The sequence below is a fragment of the Peromyscus leucopus genome, unplaced genomic scaffold (assembly GCF_004664715.2).
Source record: "Peromyscus leucopus breed LL Stock unplaced genomic scaffold, UCI_PerLeu_2.1 scaffold_319, whole genome shotgun sequence".
Taxonomy (NCBI): Eukaryota; Metazoa; Chordata; class Mammalia; order Rodentia; family Cricetidae; genus Peromyscus; species Peromyscus leucopus.
Window position 1 is genome coordinate 21,551 of NW_023505199.1, and position 14,458 is coordinate 36,008.

A 14,458-nucleotide genomic window follows, 5' to 3' on the forward strand; every position below is an offset into this window, starting at 1 on the left:
CAGCGCTGGAGGTCTTTCACAGACTTCTCAATATTAGAACCTTGGAGCGAGAAAAAACATTATTTTAAAAGGACCGTGTAAATTAAAAGTTGGATTTGAACGTTTTAAGTAAACATCTTATGTACTAAGACTATAAGTCAAATGATCATCCTTTCCAAGAAAAGAAACTGTTTTTCAAATTTTTCTTTTTTGGGTTTTTTTGTTTGTTTGTTTTTCGAGACAGAGTTTCTCTGTGTAGCTTTGCACCTTCCTGGAAATTCCCTCTGTAGCCCAGGCTGGCCTCGAACTCAGAGAGATCCACCTGCCTCTGCCTCCCGAGTGCTGGGATTAAAGCGTGCTCCACCACTGCCTGGCCAAATTTTGTTATTTTTTTAAATTAAGTATCCTAATGAAATGAAGTAACAAGAAGTGGGTTTACCCTCCCATATTAACTGACACATAACACAGAAGAAGTGTGTGGAATAATGGCTCCACAGCAATGGACAGCAGACAGACAGTCCTTCCCCGGAAACGCCGAGACAAGTGAAGCGAGGCCTCCGCCTGCCCCACCTTACCGTCCGCAGTTTCTAAACTGCAACACAGGGAGAAGAAACCCCACGCCTGGCAGGCTCCTCAACTAAACAGACAGGGAGGCCAAGGCTAGAGTTCTCAAGATGGAGCACACAGAAACCTACCCAACAATGAAGCAGTAACAGGTAGACAGATCCTACAAGTCTTGGCACCAGCCAGTGCGCACACACATACACACACACACCACACCACAACACACACACACACACACACACACACGAGGACACCCCCAAGTCAGCAGAGGAGTGGACGACGGCCAGGCCTCACCCAGGCCAGGCCAGCTTGCACACACTAGGGACACAGAAAAACCTCACGGCACACACAGCAGGCTGCCTGGACGGAGCTGCCCCAAGAATGAAGCAAAATGAGCTCTAGTCTCAAGGTTGCTCTCATCTAATCTCACAAGACTCAGAAGCTTCACAAGGCTTTCACATAACTGAGTCACAGAACAGACACAGAATATTGAAAGAAATTAAAATATCTAGGAATCAACAAAGAAAAATGTACAATATTTGGATTCCATTAAAATAATCATCAGGCATATAAAATAGAAAATATATATTTTAAATATAAAACATGATCGCCTATGAATAGAAGATCACCAGAAACAGATGCAGAAATGACATGTGCTAGAAGCAAGCGTGAAAGACATTCATCCAAAGCTGAGGATTGGGCTGGAAGATGGCTCAGTGGTTAGAGCACTGCCTGCTTTCCAGAGGACCCAGGTTTGACTCCCAGCACCCACATGGCAGCTTGTCTGTAACTCCAGTTTCAGAGGATCGTGAGCTCTCCTCTGGCCACCATGGGTACTAAGCATACAAATGGGTCACAGACATATATGCAGGCAAACCAACCACACACATAAAATAAATTAAAAGCATTTTAAGCTGGGACTCAGGTCAGTGGTAGTGTTTGCCTGGCATGCCCTGGGCTTAATCCTAGTACCATAAAAGAATACGTGTTTGAGGGAGATATCAAACAACTATCAGACAAATACAGACACATGTTAAATAGAGATAGAGAAGACATTTCAAAACTCAACTGAACTTTCAAAATGATCCAGGCCCACCGAGTCTGTCCTGTGTTTTCTGTTTCTCTCCCCTCTATTTCTAACTGAGTCTCTCATCCCTCATTCCTCAAGAGTCCCTGGGGTAAATAAATGTGGGAGCTGCTCTCCCACACCCTCTGAATGAATGAATGAATGAATGAATAAGTAAGTAAGTAAATAAATGCTGGCCGGGTGGTGGTGGCGGCGGCAGCGCACGCCTTTAATCCCAGCACTCAGGAGGCAGAGGCAGGTGGATCTCTGTGAGCTGAAGGCCAGCCTGGTCTGCAGAGCAAGTTCCAGACTAACCAGTACTGTTACACAGAGAAACCCTGTCTTGAAAACAAACAAAATAAGTAAATAAAAGTTTTAAAACGTAGCTCATATGGAATAAATAAGTTAATAAATAAATAGCTACAACTTACGATGGTCCTCTATACTTCTCCCTGTTCACTTGAGTGGACCACCAAGCTTAGATGTATGAAGTACAGATAGGCTCTCTAATAACTAACTGTTCATTTAAAGAATTTAATATAACATATAAGAAAACACAAGTTGTTGGGTGTGATGGTGCACACCTTGAATCCAGCTCTGCGGAGGCAGAGGCAGGTGGATTTCTGTGAATTTGAGACCAGCCTGGTCTACAAAGAGAATTCCAGGTCAGACAGAGCTACACAGTGAGACTCTACCTCAAAACAAACAAAATACACACACACATAAAATTATTCCTAGTTGGTGCTAAGAACTATCTGCTGTTGTTGAGATAAGGCCAACTGCTTTAGTCTAGAAGCTGTGGTCTTCCTTCCTCAGGCTCCTGAGTTCTAAGCACTACAGCTCCCTGCCAAAATGATTATAATAGTCATATTTTAAAAGCTAAGAGCTGGGGCTGGAGAGAAGGCTCAGTAGTTAAGAACACTGGCTGCTCTTCCAGGGGACCGGGTTCAATTCCCAGCACCCACATGGCGGCTACAACTATCTGTAACTCCAGTTCCGGGAGACCTGACACCTCACACAGACATACATGCAGGTGAAACATCCTTGCACATAAAATAAAAATAAACTATAAAAAAAGAAAATAATAAACTTTAAAAAAAATGTCGGGCTGGAGAGATGGCTCAGCCGTTAAAGGCTAGGCTCACAACCAAAACAAAATGTCCAGAGCTACCACGCATCAATACATGTACTTCAGAGGACACGCTCCGCTGGACTTGAGGAGGAGCACGGAGCTGGGAGAGCAGTGAACGTGCCCTGTCAGACACAGGCTTCTCCTGTTAGCTCCACCAGGAGAACAAACAGGAAGGAAGCAAAAGCTGCAGTGGTGAGCAGGGGAACAGGTCAGTGCTCGCACCTGGCGGAGAATTTGCCTGCGACTCACACAAAAGTCCCTGTTGCTGTGTCAAGACACAGGCAGGGACCACAGCACAGACGGAAGATCACCTGAGGCCTTCTGGGACTCCAGCTACAGGAGCAACAGTCAAAAGTTGTTTTTTTCTCTCCCAAGTGGGTCTTGGACTTACCTAGCTTTTTATTGGTAGAAGACAGTGGAACATTCTCCACTCCCAGACTTGAAACCTGGGCTCCTGTGGTGGTCCGCGAGTGAGATTTGGCAGCATTCCGGGATTGCTGGCATTCGGAATAGTGTGTGCAGTCAAAGATTTGGGCTCAAAGTCAGAGACACCATTCTCCAGCACAGATCCTGTCCAAGACAGAGGACAGGGGTTTGGAGCACAGTGTGGGGTGAGTTACCTAAGCCACATTCAGTACAGAAAGAAAGCAGATAAAAACACGTTAGACGAAGCCATGCCCATTAAAAAGGCTGTTAGCTCCATGAGCTGCAATGAAGAAAAAAGTTTCATAATGTCTCGGGAAAGATAATTTAAAAGCTTTAGCGAACAGAGAGAGACGGACTGGAAAATGAAGAGAGTCTGTGCACAATGAGCCGGAATGCCCTGGTTATCTGTGGTTTGGTTTGTTTGCAGTCATGTATAATATTTCTTTTCTCTGTATCTATTTTTTAAAAAAAAGTGTGAATTAACCAATAAAAGAACAGCTAAAAAGCAGAATAAAATTCTCACACTAGTGTTCCCTTTATGAAACCTGATTATACTAAAGCAAAGGGAACAAGATTAATAACAAGTAATTTTATAAAATGTAAGTAAGTTATATATTTAATCGTTTTATTATTTTGTGTGTAAGGGTTTTTGCCTGCATGTGTATCTGTATAGGCACATGCAAGCAGTGCCCCCCGAGGCCAGAAGAGGGCTCTGCCTCTCAAGTGCTGGGATTAAAGGCATGAGCCACTGTGCCTGGCTTCCAAACAAGTTATTTTTAAAAGAGAAACAGTCTCCTCAGCCTTATCAAACTGTTAACAAACAAATGTACAAAATATATGATTTCTAACTATTAGCTAACTTAATTCTTAACCAGAAACCAAATGTAGGGAGGCTGCAGAGATGGCTCCACAGTTAAGAACACTGCTGCTCTAGAAGAAACATAGATTCAGTTTCCCAGCACTTTACATGGCAGCTCACAACCATTTGTAATTCCAGTCTAGGGGATTCACACCCTCCTCTGGCTCCACGGGCACCAGGCACACATGTGGTGCACAGATATACATGCAGGCAAAACACTCATACATACAAAATAAATCAATCTATAAAACAACTTTAAAAAGAAACAATACAGGACTAATAAGAAATCTTTAAAAGATCACAAAAATCTAGTTGTTAAGAAAGCTATTATTGCAATTGATATGACATATTCCTACAATATTTTACTATGTTCTTTCTGAACTAAAGACTGCTCAACTAATTCAGCCACACTGTGCTCTAAACACTATATCCTTTCTTGGACAGGATCTGTGCTGGAGAATAGAGTCTTTGAGTAACATTCCTTAGACATCCTGAGAACAACGTCATACTATCAGCATTTTAAAAGATCTTTAAAAAAGGCACCCTCTGTTATTCAATGTCAGAAGTATTAGTACTATATATTTTAGAGAAAATTTTGAGACAAGGGACAAGAATTCTACTTTTAAGGTCTTTAGTAAGTTATTAATACTATAAAGTAAAGACCAATTATACTAAATGTAATGATAAGTGTCTCAAACTAGGAGACCCTCCCACCCATTTTTGAGTGAATTAACTTCCTAAAACCTGTCTTGAACAAACAAACAAAACCCAAAAAACTCACCGGTTCTGTTCCAGTGTATCTGGTGTGGCAAACTCAGGATCTTCCAATTCTCTGGCATCTATTGAAAGTGTCTCCAAACCTTCACTGAGTGAGTCCACAGACTCGGCATCATTGATGCACCGTTAACATGGTAACGTTAACGCCCTTTCTCTGAAGATGCAGGCTGATCCTCCTGAGTGGGCACCGACTTACTGGAGTCTGGGCACTGCTATTTGCTTCTGATGCAGGTTTTGGTTTGCTTTTCTTCTTTTTGTTCTAAGGTTATCAAAGATTTGAAAAAAGAAAAGAAAAAGCAGACCCTCCAACACAATCAAGAGGTTACTAACCCCAGCTACAAAACAAGTCAGTGTTACAATTTTGTACACCTTCTTCTAGAAATTGAAGATAATTTGTTTATGCTGAACTAATGACAAAATACTTTACTATGTAAAACTACATTTTGAATGAACTCAAAGACTGTTCATAGCAAAATCTATCTTTTTATTTATTTTTATTTTATGTGCATTGCTATTTTGCCTATATGTATGTCTGTGAGACAGTGTCAGATCGTGGAGTTACAGTGTGAGCTGCCATGCAGGTGCTGGGAATTGAACCCAGGTCCTCTGGAAGAGCAGTAAGTGCTCTTAACCGCTGAGCCATCTCTCCAGCCCTGCAAAACCTATCTTAAGCAAAATAAAAAGTTACAAAAAGTAAAAAAAAAAAAAAAAAGTGTAACATTTTGAAAGTAAAATATAAACAAGCTCTAAATAGCCACAATAACCATAGAGAAAAATATAATCTAAAATAATTTAATGAAGCATAACCTCAGTCCAATAATTGACAAATAATGTAACCCGCACTGCAGAACAGTTTTCAGCTACTAGACTAGCAAAGGCCAAAGAGTTCAATGACATAAAGTTTAATGTTCTACTCAACAGACAGCTGTGACTGCTCTGGAAATAAACAGACATTTTCATAAACATTAGTGTGAGTGAAAATCTAGTAATGCTTTTGAAAGTTACAGATGCACACACCTTTCAACCAGCAATTCTAATACTAGCAATTTATCCTGGCCAGGACTGACAAGTGTAGACAAGATGATTCATCACAGGACTGTTACATTAATATTAATAAGGATGGAGAAGCCATGCAAATATAGGTCAGTGGGGGACTTACACATTCCAGGTTCTGTTACACGGAACATGCAAAGAAGAAAGTATGTATTTGTAATTGTTATGTGAGTAAAGCATCTTGGAAGCTCTATGAAAATTAATAAGAGCTTGGGGCTGTAGCTCAGTGGTAGAGCACTTGCCTAGCATGCATAAGGCCCTAGGTTTGATCCCAATGCCAAAAACCAAACCTAAATAAACAATGAACAAACAAACAACAAACTGATAACACTGACTGACTGGGGAAAAGAGGCGAGGTGAGGCTATTCCAGGTATTACATTTATACCTTGGAAACCTGAGCCGTGGGAATAAAAAGGTCTTCGTCTCTGTTGCGCCGCAACACTCAGCTCTACTCCTAAGGCTGACGGGTAAACCAGGCAGTTCCCCCGCCAGGCCTTTGGAGGGCCCTGTCCAGCAGGACAGCTCCTGAACGTGGCCTTGTTTTCTCCCACGTCATTTCACACATGTGCGTAGCAGCAGCGCACAATCACGTCTCACTAGGCTAGTCCGAGACTTGGTGTAACGGAGTCAAGCATCGGGAAGTAGCAGACCGCATCTACTCTCTTCTACCAGAGCAGGCCACACTCACACCTTTGCAACCACGCGCTTGTCTTGTGTTGTTAATCATTTATTCTGAGGTCAATGAATTACGACACTGGTGTCTTCTTGAACTCAAAGTATGTATGCTGGGTGAAATCAGCGAAACAAATATGAACAGCAGAGGCACAGGAAGCTTCATGAGAACCTCAACAGTGTACGTGCCTCTGGAAAAATTCTCAAGGTTAATAAAGCCAAAGCTGGCTTGGTCAAGAAATCATTTCAGGGCTGGCAAGACCCCTCAGTGGGTAAAGGCTCTTCCACACAGCCTGGCAGCCTGAATTCAGTCGGAGCTGTACTCTGTATGTGGCACTTACACACCTACACTTACATGTACAGCACAATAATGAAATGTAAAAGAAAGCATTTCAGAAACAACACTAACTTAAATGAAGAATACTCCTAACAGAGTTGGTACTTAATTAAAATCCACACTTCAGCATCCTTAAAGGAAGCCCTGGGGCACAGAGCTGTGGCAAGAATCTGAACCCAACTAGTATTCCGTGAAGGAAGCGATTTGATTTTAAATGGATATAAGTAAGGGACTAAGAACGACTATGTCAGGCGTTATAATGAGATATGTATGTATTAGGATTACAGTATGATTTTACTTTTATTGTCCTTTTCCCCCCAGACAGGGTTGTGTAGACCACATGGCCTTGAACTCCTGACCCTCCTGTCTCAGTCTTCTAAGTGCTAGGATCACAGGTATGTGCCACCATATCCACATTTTCCTACTTTATAGATGAGCAAACTAAAGTTAAACAATACCCTCAGCTCACAAGACCAGATGAAGCAGACCAGGACAGAAATCTAGTTCTGACTGCTCTGACTGGCTCTGAAGCCCAGTGCCTTCCAGTCTTTAACATGTAACATCAGATGTCTCAGGAGGCACATAGCCCGAGAAGCAAAATACGGGCTGGTAAGACAGCGGCGGGGGCAGGACACGTGACAGTCGAGTCCGGCAACCTGAACTCCTGCCCCGAGAGCACGTGAAGGTGAAAGAGAGAACTGACCCCACAGCTACCCTGACTCTGGGAGCATGCACAGGCAAACATACAAACAATAATTAATATCGATAGAAGGATGAAGTGTTTATGGAAGCAAAAGCTGCCATCTGGCTTTAAGTCAAACTCTCTACTACTCGGACTATAACACAGTTGTCTGACCTGAAAATCTCAACTGTTTCAGCTAATCTAGGAAACAAATCCTGCTGGCAACCAGTCACTTCCCCAGAGGCGTTGCGCTCTCTCTCTCTCTCTCTCTCTCTCTCTCTCTCTCTCTCTCTCTCTACACACCACACACACACACACACAACACACACACAACACACACACCGCCTGCTTCTACTCTAGCCTAGAGCACTCCCAGGCCTGCACCTGCAAACAACGCTTCCCGCTCAACCACAGGGGAACACTGTGATACTCTGAAACAGCAGGGTCTCATTGTCAAAAACAGCATTTTTGAGACGGTAACAGAAGACATATGTAAACTTCTTCTTTCAAATATTACGGACTATATGGATGAGCTGGCTGTGACATCTTATTCAGAGATCACCAGAGTAGATTTGGCTGATCTGGCTAGCTAGGCAGGTGTCGTCCCCTCCAGCCACAATGCTCCTCTGCTGGAACCTCCAAAGAAGCTCTTAATATTACCTAATATTCTTTAAAACCTTTTTTTTTTTTTAAAAAAAAAAGATTTATTTGTTTATTATGTATACAGTGTTCTGCTTGCATGTATGCTGCAGGCCAGAAGAAGGCACCAGATCTCATTACAGATCGTTGTGAGCCACCATGTGGGTGCTGGGAATTGACTCAGCACCTCTGGGAGAGCAGCCAGTGCTCTTAACCTCTGAGCCATCTGTCCAGCCTACAAGTTTTTTGTTTGTTTGTTTTTCAGACAGGGTTTCTTGTGTAGTTTTGATGCCTGTCCTGGATTTCATCTGTAGACCAGGCTGGCCTCAAACTCATAGAGATCACCTGGCTCTGCCTCCTGAGTGTCTTAAAGGTGTATGCCACCACCGCCCGGCTTTTAAAACCTTTTTAAATTTATGTGGGGTGCTTTGCCATCTTATACTTATGTGCACCTAATGCTTGTGGAGGTCAAAGAGGTCCAGATCCCCTGGACCTGGAGTCTAACATGGTAGCTGCCATGTGGAGCCAGGAACTGCACCCAGGTCCTCTAGAGGCAAGAGCAGTATGCTACTCTTACCTGCTAAGCCATCTTGCCAGCCCCTAAGCCTCATTTGAAAAAAACAATACCAATATCATGATCTTACATGTAATTCATGTTTACCTTTTTCTTGCCTGTTACTATCCATTCTTTGAGTACTTCACTGGCACTACCTGAAAAAGAAATCAAACAGAGATTTCCTCTTGTGCCACACACAAGGTCAAGGAGGAATCAGTGCATTCCCTAACTGCTGGTTACTGTGGTGAGAAGACAACCCTGTCATGTTTCAGCTACACTGAGGTCTCCTGGTCATTTAAGATTCTTTATCGAAACATCTTGGTCTGAACACAAAGACTGTCTTCACCTAAGTGTGTTGTCTTCTCCCCTCCATGTTACATACCGTCTTGACTGTGGTGTTTGGGAAGGGCTACACCCGACACCAGACTCAAACCCTAACATTATAAAGAAAACGTGACGATAGGGAAATGCTCTGTAGACTTGGACCTGTTTTTCCTATCCTTGCAAATCCAGGAAAACGCAGCAGAGAGCCTTGATCTGACACACTCTGCTCACAGGCAAGACAGCTTAAGAGTTTAAAACACTATTAACTCTACAGATCTAAGGAGCGAACAAGGCTTTCGTTTTCTATCGAACATAGAGAAAACATAAGGAAACTGCACTCATACACTTGAGTCACCTGCCAGAACCAAACTGAATCACAGTGAGTTTGTGCTGGAATTGGTCATCTGTTCCTGGGCCACTGAGTTACCCCTTTGCAATAGCCACTTAAATTACTTTGTCCAGTTCCATCAAATCCCTTATGCCATCAGCTGCACAGTTTGTTTGGGGCAGGGGGGTCCTCACTATATAGTAAGAGACTGGCTGTAACCCACTATATAAGCGAAGCTGGCCCCAAGTCACAGTCCTCTTGCCTTACCCGCTCCAATTCTGGGGTTACAGAATGCGTCACCACACTTGGTCTGATTTCTTAAACACTAGTAGAGAACACTTTTAATAACAAAGGAGTTTTCTGAGTTTGCCTCTTACTGGCCCTCACAGTAACACAAGATGACAGTACTGTCATCAGACTGTACACTACGGCTCAGGTTCCGAAGTCTAAACTCGAGACAGAATTACCTTCCATGAATGCTTGTACTGTTTTGTCCACACAATTATCGAAGTGCTGCAGAACCAGGATGATTTCATTGTTGCTCTTATTAGGAACTATTGCACGCACTGCGTTTATCTGCAAAAGATGACAGGGTCATTTAATTCTAACATGAGTAGGTCACTGGGCCAGCTGAAGGGTGTCAGGGAGAATAACAGTGTCGTTTTACTCTCAGCAATATTATCACTCTGTATGTCAGTAAGAACACACACAACCATCGCACCGGGAATAATAAACAGAAAAATGATAACACACATGAAAACTTAATTTCAAAATTTAAAAAGGCAGAAACTTTTTAGAAATAGAAGGGCACCATTCAGATGGTCAGTGAATAAAGCATTTACAGTGCTGAGCACTGGTGGTGCACACCTTTAATCCCAGCACTTGGTAGGTGGAAGCAGGCTGATCTCTGTGAGTTCGAGGCCAGCCTGGGCTACCAAGTAAGTTCCAGACAGCCAGGACTGTTAAACAGAGAAATCTTGTCTCAAACAACAAAAAGATGTGGTATTACTTAACTGTAGTTTTATTTACGTGCCAGCTATTAGTTTATCATCAAGTAGGGGCTGGAGATGTGGCTCAGTGGGTTAAGAGCACTGCCTCCTTTTCCAGAGGACCTGGGTTCAATTCCCAGCACCACATGGCAGCTCTTAACTGTCTGCAAATCCTGTTCCAGGGGATTCAACACCCTCCCACAGATATACATACAGGCAAAACACCAATGTACATAAAACAAATAATTTAAAAAATAAAATAAAAATTTCCATCAATGGTTCTTCACTGTAAGCATACTATATTAGAAATTTAATGAACCACTCACCCTAACAACTTAGGTTTTTGTTTTTGTTTTTTTTTTTTTTAATGTCTGTGTTATGTCTGTGTGAGTGTGGTGTGTATGAACAGATGTACGTGGGTATAAGGTCCCATGCACCTTGTAGAAGCCAGAGGCCATTGGCGGTTCTACTCTAGAACTCTCCACTCATTCCCTTGAGACAGTCTCTCACTGAAGCTGGGGTGAGGCTGGCAGCAGTGGCACCAACGATGCTCCTGTCTCTGCCTCCAGTGCTGGGGCCACAGGTCTATGCAGTGTGCGTGGACTCTGTGGGACCTGAATTCAAGTCCTCAGGCCGCAAAGCAGGGGCTCTCACCAGAGCAACTCAGATGTTTATATAGCACTATTCAAACACTCTTACTTTGTGTCAATTAGCTGTATAAAGTCTACAGAGATAACGTACAGAGATACTGAGTTATTATAAGCTATTTTGGGCGTATAAACATAACGAACTGGTAATAACCCAGCTTAATAAAACAAAACAATGCAAAGAAAGCCCAATGGACATCTACTAAATCCTAGTTTTCCAGAAATTCCTACTCCAGAATATGATTTCATTTCAATATATTTGCATTTTCATGATGTGTGTATATCTCCATACGTAATATAAGCTATTTTATATTATATAACTTTGTTAGTTTATTGTTACTCACTGCAGCTCCAAACCTAGAGCACAGTCTTACGTCTGTCTGCTGCTGAGTCCTTAGTGCCTAGAACAACACTGGGGGCGATGAAGGCCATGTCTTCTGTCTACTAGATTTCTGGTGGCATGGGACCTGAATCAGTACTTCTCTGATAATGCCACACTGCTCTGTCAAATGGATGTAGCAATTGTTTTGTGTTGTTTGTTTGAGACAGGGTCTCACTGTGTAGCCTTGGCTGGCTTGGGACTCACTCCGCAAACTCATAGCTCTGCCTCTGCTCCCGAGTGCTGGGACTAAAGGCGTGTGTCCCACGCCCGGCAGATATTACAATTTCGTCACTTTTTCCATAGGTGTTTTAACTAAAAACATATTGTTTATACTAACTAAATATTCATATACACATGTGCATGCAAGAACATGTGCATGACATGTGTGCAGAGGTCAGAGGACAAGCTCAGGTGTCCAGTGTTTTTCTTTTCTTTTTTTTCTGGTTTTTCGAGACAAGGTTTCTCTGTGTAGCTTTGCACCTTTCCTGGAACTCCCTCTGTAGCCGAGGCTGGCCTCGAACTCACAGAGATCACCTCCCTCTGCCTCCGAGTGCTGGGACTAAAGGCGCATGGGCCACCTCCTGGCCCACTGTTTTTCTTTTGAGACAGGGTCCCTTACTGCCTGGGCTGGGCTGGCTGGCCAGCAAACTCCAGGGGTCCACTTATTACAAGAGTGTACTACTACACCCAGCTTTCTCTTTATGTGACGCTCTCCTCTGACCTCCTCGGATATCAGGCACACACACGGAACACATGTATACATGAGACAAAACACACATACAATAAAATAAATCCAAAGCAATTTTAAAGAACTGAGCTGTCTATCGGCCCCAAATATTTTATTATCATGTATCTATTTTACATCTAGCAATTACAATGATCTCTTTTTTTGTTTTGTTCTGTTTTGGCTGAATCAGGGTCTTTTACTACGAAGCACAGGCTGCCTCAAACTCAGCTTACCCCACTTCAGCCTTCCAATGCTGAGATTACAGGCATGCAGCACCATGCCTAGCTTCACTGAGAAACTCATCTGTCCTGTTCTTTTGTTTTCATGGATTTTTCTGTGTAGATAATTGTATTTTCTTCCTTTTCAATTTTATTTGTCTTACTGTACAATGTATAACTAATTATTTCTTAAGGAAGTGCAAGGGTGTTTTTGATAGAAAACAGTAGAAATCAAGATCTAGGAGTTATGAGCTTATTGGCTACTAGGAAGTCACTGTACATCCTTTCAGTGGACAAAGACGTTTTTTTGTCAAATCACAAGTACACACTGACATCCTCAAAGACAACATTGTCATCAAATTTTAGATATGGATTTGGTTTTGACCTTTATACCCTAGCCAATTACCATGTATAATTAATATCTGTTAAATTAAAAAAAAAAAACATGCTGGGTGTGCGGCAGTGGCGCACGCTTTTAATCCAGCATCGGGAGGCAGAGCCAGGCAGATTCTGTGAGTTGAGGGCCCCAGCTGGTCTACAGAGGAGATTCCAGGATAGGTACAAAATACATGAAGAAACCTGCCTCGAAAAAAAAAACAAAAAAAAAAAAAAGAAAAACCACCACTAAAAATTCTGTCTCTGAGACAGATGTGGGGGCACATACCTTTAATCCCAGCACTCAGGAGGTATACAGTCAGTACTTCTATGAGTTCAATGCTAGCCTGGTCTACATACCAAGTTCTAGGCCAACCAGGGCTACAATAGAGAGACTATGTCTCAAAAAAATAAACAAAAAAAATAGATGCCTTCTCAATCATATAAATATTAGTAAAAGCATTAAAAACTGAATGTCTTCAAAGAATTCAGAACAATACATATGGAGATATCCAATAAAATCATCTTTGAATTGGATGGTGGCGGCGGCGGCGGCGGCGGCGCGCGGCGGCGGCGGGCGCGGCGGCGGCGGCGGCGGCGGCGGCGGGCGGCGGCGCACACTTTAACCCAGCACTCAGGAGCAGAGGCAGGTGGATCTCTGTGAGGTGGAGGCCAGCCTGGTCTACAGAGTGAGTTCCAGGACAGCCAGGGCTGTTTACAGAGAAACTCTGTCTTGGAAAAAAAAAAAAAATCACCTTTGCACATTTTTAATAACTGGTTCCGGGCTGGAGTGATGGCTCAGTGGTTAAGAGCAAACTGCTCTACCAGAGGACCAGGTTCAATTCCAGCATCCACATGGCAGCTAACAGTTTGTAACTCCAAGATCTGACCCCTCACAGACATAACGTGGGTAAAACACCAATGCACATAAAATAGATAAATTTAAATAAAAAATAAAATAAAATAAATAAACTGGTTCCTCAGAACCATGGTGGCAGTTACCCTTGATTGTATAGTGGCATTCTGTTTTGTTATAGGATCTCATCTTCTCTTTTTTGAGACAGGCATCACTATCCCTGGTTAGCTTGGAACTTACTATGTAGACCAGATTTCTAGCTTCACAGAAATCCACCTGACTCTGCCTCCTGAGTGCTGGAATTAAAGGTATGTGCCACTACGCTGGCAGATTTCATTTTCATAATGCATTTGTGAGTCACTGCTTATTAATAAATTTTCTATGGTATTCAAACTTAATATCCAGGGTAATTAATTTACCTTCTCCTTCATGTTCTCAAAGTTCCTCCCTGGCAGTACAGTATTGGACTGCAAATCAAAAATGAATCCTGATGAATCTGAAAGAATACAAAGAAATATATTCAAACCTGATACAATCTATGTTATTTTATTCATTCAAGACAAAAAGATCAAAAATAGCTACTTTTTCATGTAATTTTTAATAATTTAGTTACTACTTAGAAAATTCAATTACATAGATAGCTCATATGTAACTATATTTTGAGTTGGTCATAAAATGAAATTTTTTAAATTTATTTATTTTTACGAGGCATGGTAACACACACTTTAATCCCAGAACTCAGGAGACAGAGGCAGGTGGATCTGGGTGAGTTCAAGGACAGCCTGGTCTGTAGGGTAAAGTTCCAGCATAACCAGAGATACATAGTGAGACCTTTGTCTCAAAAAAGAAGAATTTATGGGTATGAGTGC

General features: G+C 42.4%; 1 long non-coding RNA gene across 1 annotated transcript; it reads right to left on the bottom strand.

The window, feature by feature from the left end:
- Window positions 1-5,004: 5,004 nt before the first annotated feature.
- Window positions 5,005-14,029, bottom strand: LOC119087212. Its single transcript, XR_005090651.1, has 4 exons — window positions 14,009-14,029; window positions 9,863-9,971; window positions 8,849-8,898; window positions 5,005-5,062 (listed from the first exon to the last, which is right to left on the bottom strand). It is a non-coding gene; the product is annotated as an uncharacterized LOC119087212 (long non-coding RNA).
- Window positions 14,030-14,458: the final 429 nt, after the last annotated feature.